The 6,516-nt window shown below is 33.8% G+C and overlaps 1 non-coding gene across 1 annotated transcript; it reads left to right on the top strand.

Moving 5' to 3' along the window:
- Window positions 1-816: 816 nt before the first annotated feature.
- On the top strand, window positions 817-878 carry LOC115029436 (U7 small nuclear RNA). The gene has a single exon (XR_003835015.1). It is a non-coding gene; the product is annotated as a U7 small nuclear RNA (small nuclear RNA).
- Window positions 879-6,516: the final 5,638 nt, after the last annotated feature.

The raw sequence follows: 6,516 nt of genomic DNA on the forward strand, positions 1-6,516 counted from the left end.
TCCAGCATGACGGATCCCAATGAGAAGAGGTAGACCATAGTTTTAAGGCACTTACTGCAGAAAGGCAGAGAAAGGGAGAAGAGTAAAGACGGAGAGACCAACCATGATCACATGGAGAGAGGGGGGAAGGGAATGGGGGAGAGGGAACAAGCAGGAAGCAAGAGTAAGAGAGACAAGAGAGTAAGAGAGGGAGCAAGAGAGAGGAGAGGAAAAGTAGCTCCTTTTATAGTGGGCTAGGTCAACCTGGCTGTTGCCAGATAACATTGGGGGTGGAGACCAGACAGAATACCAGGAGCCTGGGGTATTACCTATGTGACTGATGGCCACACACGTCTCTGCAGGGGGGTGGGGGGGCTGACTATGGGAAGTTATAGTTCTGACAGGAGCCAAGGGCCCAGGGGGCGTGGCCAAACATTTGCTGTCCCTTGTAGAGAAAGTCATCACCTACTGGGTCACCAGGGTTCAAGGCCTGTGCTTGCTCTGGGACTAGGCTTTCTGTGCACGTCTCACTGCCCCACACATCATAATAATAATAATAATAATAATAATAATAATAATAATAATAATAAACAAATGCACTTGCTGTCTTTTTCTAAGACTCAATTGGCTAAGGTCATAAAACGCTGATTCATGATATAATCAAAACAGAACCTGGGTTAATTGATTGAATTGATATGTAAATAAAAACTGGGCTTTGCTCTTCATGGAAGATATGCCTAGAGAAACCTACCCAGAGAGAGCTACCTAGAGAACACACACAGCTCCTTTAGAATTTTGTTTAGAAAATTTTCTAAAAAACCCAAGAACTATCCAAAAAGCTGTTATTCTTCTTTTAGAGTTTGTCTAGCATGTTTTCTGACATTGGGTGGAAAACCCAAGAGTTATGTCGAGAGCTATCTAGAGAGGTATCTTGAGCAGACTATAAAGCTGTCAGCTTGTACCCCATGATTGATGTCCAGTCATTTCTTCTAAAATTCCATAACACCTTGTACATAAGACTTTATCTCACGCCTGGGCTGGTACTTGGCATATTGAAGTACCACTCCTTAGGAAAGAGAATTTAATATATGGAAATTTTCTCTAGGAAAACAATACACTACTTGGATGAATTCTCTTTAGCCTTACACTTCTAGAAACCTAGACAAGAATGATGTATTGTAGCAGTGTGCAGCTGCATGACATCACAGATGTGTTTTCCACACCTTTTCTTTGTTGCCATCTTTAACATGCTACATAAAGCCCTTTATTTTTCAGACATAAGCCTCCCAACTATTTTTTTAGACAACATGAAAATGCATTCACTATTCTATTAGATATTTTAATTTATAATTGTTCTTCAAATTATTTGAAGGGATTTAATTAATAAAATTGGTACTCATTAATGAAACACCTGAGGAAATTGTCCTCCTAAGTGTTGTTCAATAAAACATAAACAAAACATTAAACAATAGAAAAATAGCTCATAGTGTTCTTTTCTTTGTACAAATAATCCCTTAAACTGCCCAGAGCCTTCATAAATTTATTAAGTCTTCAAGTAAAACAAGAAATCATTGGCTCCCTCATGGTGGTCTCCAGGAATTTCTAATGTCTACCTTCCTTTTATCTTGGCCTCACACTTAAGTGACACATATGTCTCAGTTAATCCATCTTTTGTTGAAACATTTTGCCAATACTTCTGCTTCTCAACATTTTATATAGTGTACCTGAAATGTAATACTTTGGAAGAACAATATTTCTTGAGATATTGGAGTTACATCCTGATCCAAAAAATAGTGTCCTGATATCACTATAATCTGTGAAGTATAGGGATCATCTTTTATAGCCATTTACACAGTGACACCTTAGAAATTTCTGTAGCCACTATCTTTGAGCTGAGGTTCATTCTTCTGTAAATTATCCTACTTCGTTCCAGCTTTCATTTTTTTCTACCTTTTGTATAGATTTATGTGAGAAATTATTGTCTAAGGCCTTCTCACTGTTGCATTGTGGCTGTACTCAGACAAAGTTATTTGTATTAGCAACTGACACAAATCCCCAGATTTTCCCAGGTAACTTGTCAAATGGTTTTAAAACCCTAAAGGTAAATAAAAAATTAATTTGTTTTAGTAACTGATGAAGTAGCAAGTATTTTTATTCATTAGGTTATCCTCTGGTTAACTATGAAGAATTTTCTTCACTGTGTTTGGAACTTCATTGCTCTATGCTTTCTGGCTATACATGAAATGTACCCAGCTCTCATAAACTTCCTACCAAATGTGATGGTCTGAGACATCACTCTGTGAGCCAAAACACACAGACCCAAGTTAGTTTTGTCAAGGTAACTTATCCCATCAACAAGAAAACTAACAAAGAATCTTGGGTTTCTAAGCTATCTTGTAAACACTTTTTTCCTGTTATTAGTTTAGCTCACTTAGAATGATGATAAGGATATTTAGAACAAAATTTTCTCATATAGTACCTAAACCCTATGTAGCACTTAGAGCATTTTTATACTAAATTCCATATTGCCTTTTATTCAGACATAGTTTTAAATGTTACCAGGAACACAAGTTCCTCATTGCCAAGGTAACAGGAATGAAACATATGATTTAAAGATTAGTAAACTCAGTTAGAAAACAACTTAAGCAAACAGAACATATTTCCTGTTAAAAACAATTCTCAAAACATCTGAAGCAATGATTAGGGCAGGTATTCTAGTTGGAACATATACATTGGATACAAGTTCTAAAATATCACACAGAATTTAAAAAATCATATGGTCTTAGTATGTGTTAAATAAAAATGATAATAAAAAGGTCCCCAGGGGTTCAAATGCACATCAATTAGATAGACTGATGACTTCGAAATTTGAAAAAAGATGCATGAAATTCTCTGAATTTATATAACTAAATAATTAATAGAAATACAATATAAGAGGGATTAATCAAGTGACAATCAGAAGAAGGATTTGATACAGACGGAGTCATCTGTGGTGCTATTTAATCATTATGAAAATGCATATTAATTAATCAGTTTTTATATATAACAGAAAGTATCATGAGGTGGATTGCCTTCATTTCTTCTATTTTTTAGCTTATTATGAGCAGTCCAGCAGTGCAGTCCAGTAGAGTCAGGATAGCAAACACAAATCAGCAGTAGTAGCACTCCCTAGCAGATATAAGCCTCAGCTTCAGTCTAAGTCAGAAGAAGTAACCTGACCAGGAATGCCAAGAATAGTACTGGCGGTGCCTCTCTCAGTGAAGAGAAGATTAATGAAGACAGGAGACTAAAAAGCATTTAGTTATGCAAGCAAGCCAACATCAGCCTCCTCCACTTTCTGTTGAGTTCTATTTACATCCCTCCAAACATCACATGTCCTTCACTGGTCCTGCCTCACCATGTGTCTTGCCTCAACTTGTGAGTCTGACTTAGCAAAACTTCATGTGACTCTCACTCTGCCAATCAGGGTAAGTCCTCAGAAGTAGGAAAAGAAAAAAAGCCACAGTATACCAACAGAAGTTTCTTGGTGCATTTCTCTCCACAGAGTCCCAGCAAATGGAACTCAACTAAGCAAGATAAGGTGGGTCAATAAATGATAATGGAAATCCTGAGGTCATTAAAAAGTATACATCAATTTGGTAGAGAAACTTGATAAATTATCTGTTTTTATAAAGTATTTTCCCCTAGGAAATAATTTTATCTAGTTAAATAGTAAACAATTGTGCATGGAAATGTGGATACTAGTCACCAAAATCTCATTTATAATATATCCCAAGCATGATAATACTTTCTAGTTTAGGCCTATTGTATCCTATCCACTGTATAAAGTTATTTTTCTTTGTACTCTTACATCCAGAAAATTAAACAAAGACATTTTCTATTTATTTTAAATATGAATTCTGAACTAAATCCAGAGGCTCTATTAGCTTTAATTTTGACTCTTGAGTAGAAAATTAGTCTCTTATCTGCTTAAACTATTTCAGCAGATTACTAAAGCTTATAAGTCAGTCAGGCTCCTAAGCCCTGCCTTCATGTAATGAATGCCATCACCTGTATCCAGTCTCCAGTCTGCTAAAAAGTCTTCAAACTTTGATTTCCTCGGTAAACCTTCCTCATTATTGAATACTTTATCCATGGCTTAAATTCCACAGGAAACCTTCTCTGGAATTCAAAGTTCAACTCTCTGTACTTTGGTTAAAGCTATGCTACATTTCTTACTTTTATCTTTTCCTGTGAAAGCTTAGATCTCTGCAGTGCAAGCTCTGAGATCTGTATTTAATCATTTAACACATGCATATCACAACTCTGCTGCACTCTATGCTAGTAGATGGAAAAATTGTATATAGAAGGTAGATGCAGATTTTACCATTGTAAAACATAGTTTAGAAGGCAGTAAATGCAATTATTAAACTATTTTGTCATATCCTCAATCTATGTTAAGTAAAAGAAACTTTATATATGACAATAAATTGGATTTCCCACCAGCATTGTAAGAAGCAGGATTGTGACATTTTATAGGAAGTGAAAGAATGACTTGTGCTATTTCACTGTGGACCCTTTCAATATTATATCAATAAAATCAATGTTTAGTAAAATGAAGACAAATATATATTTAATAAATAAATATGTAAATACATTTAATAAATAAATATAGTAAATAAATGCATGTATTTATTTAGCTTCATTTTATATCATATATAATTCATTTTATTTCTTTAGCTCCCCCTTTTTAATAGGTAGCATGAACCTATTTTTACACAAGATCAAATTTTATGTTCTAGATCAGAAAGGTTAAAGGTGGCAAACTGGATTCCATACATGTTATGTGATTTTCAAGGACCAAGAATAGAAGAAGATGAACTGAGTCTTACTACAGCTTCTTTGCCATGGGGAATTGCTATTCATGGGATATAAGAAGAAGAGGAGGATTAGATAGGTGGAAAGGAGGGGACATAAAAGAAAGCAACTGAGAGGAGAGGAGGGAGGAGAAGCTGAGCTCTGGATGTAAAGTAAATAACAATTAATAAAAACCTGAAAATTATTGATTTCTTTAATTTAGGATTCTTGTAACTTCTAACATGTCCTTGTGTAAGTTGTATCATGAAGAAGAGGCTTAAAAGAAGGAGAGTCTCACATTTCTATGCTTTTTTGTGTGTTTATCTAGAAATGGTAAACAAGCTTTTTAAGAATGTGAGTGATTAGGAATGTAACTGAAAAAATTTCAAACCAAATATAAGACATGGTAAGAAAACAAATGTTGTTAGAATAATTAAAAAGAAAAAAAGAAAAACAATTAAAATGTTTCTAAAAACACACTTAATTTTTCTCAAGTGAAAATCATTATTTTTATTCTTTTATCTTTTAATAATTTTGAGCTATATTTCAATCATATATTATTCTACTTCCTACCCTTCTCCAGAAATTGCTCCTATATATCCCTCCTCACTCTTTTCTAAATTCCTGGCCTCTTTTTTGATAACTCACACACACACACACACACACACACACACACACTCACCCACACAGATATATTTACATATCGGAAAATATGAAAATGTATACAATATGTATTTTAAATAAATAATAGGCATATGTATATATATATATATATACATATATGTGTACATATATATATATATATATATATATGCACATATATACATATAGTCCTAAATACATGAGTACAATATACTTGTTACTTGTATGTATTTCAAGGCTATTTGGTGTTGTGTAATCAACTCAACTTACCCCAAACCTTGTATTTTTCTCTTTCTATATTTTTGTCTCAGTCTCTTAATTACAGGAAATCAAGAAATAAAATACAATTGAATCAAGGGGCAAACAAATTAGAAATAAGTCAAAGTAGACATAATTCAGTTTGCTATTATCTTTCAAAGGTTCCTATGAATTACTCAGATCTTTTCTGTTTTTTGTTTGTTTCTTTGTTTTTGGTTTTGATTTTGTTTTTTTCTCTCATTCCATCCCTGAAGATTTAGTGACCAAAGCAAATGACATTTGTTATTAGGATTTGATAACTCATTGAGTATTTAATTTTTGACTTGAATTTTCTGTTTGAGATTTCAAGTCACTTATATTTACAACACAAAACTTTCATTGTCAGCATGTATGATATAAATAGCTCTACTAGACCATCTTAAACATGGAAACTCAGATATTTAATGAGCTACTCTGAGCAAAGACAAAATCAGAGGTCAAATTTCATATTAGAATTAGGATGGATAGGAATTACCAGGAAAGTTCTTATTTGAAATAGAATTTCAGAAATCACTTTTTATCAACGAGAATAGTGTGAAGTGGGCAAAAAATGATGAGAGATGATAAATGCAGGATGACACAGTGGACAAACAGGCCAATGAAGGTGCAATAATCAAGAGAAGAGGTGATGCTATGACGGCCTGCCAGCTAAAGAAATAACGTAATGAATTTTATTTTCACCTTTCTACTAAATACCAGATTAAAACATTCCACAAACATTGGACTTCTGTCACCACTATTGTTTTTTCTTCATTATACTAT

Source organism: Mus caroli, unplaced genomic scaffold, assembly GCF_978045245.1.
Source record: "Mus caroli unplaced genomic scaffold, Mus_caroli_1 scaffold_16, whole genome shotgun sequence".
Lineage (NCBI taxonomy): Eukaryota > Metazoa > Chordata > Mammalia > Rodentia > Muridae > Mus > Mus caroli.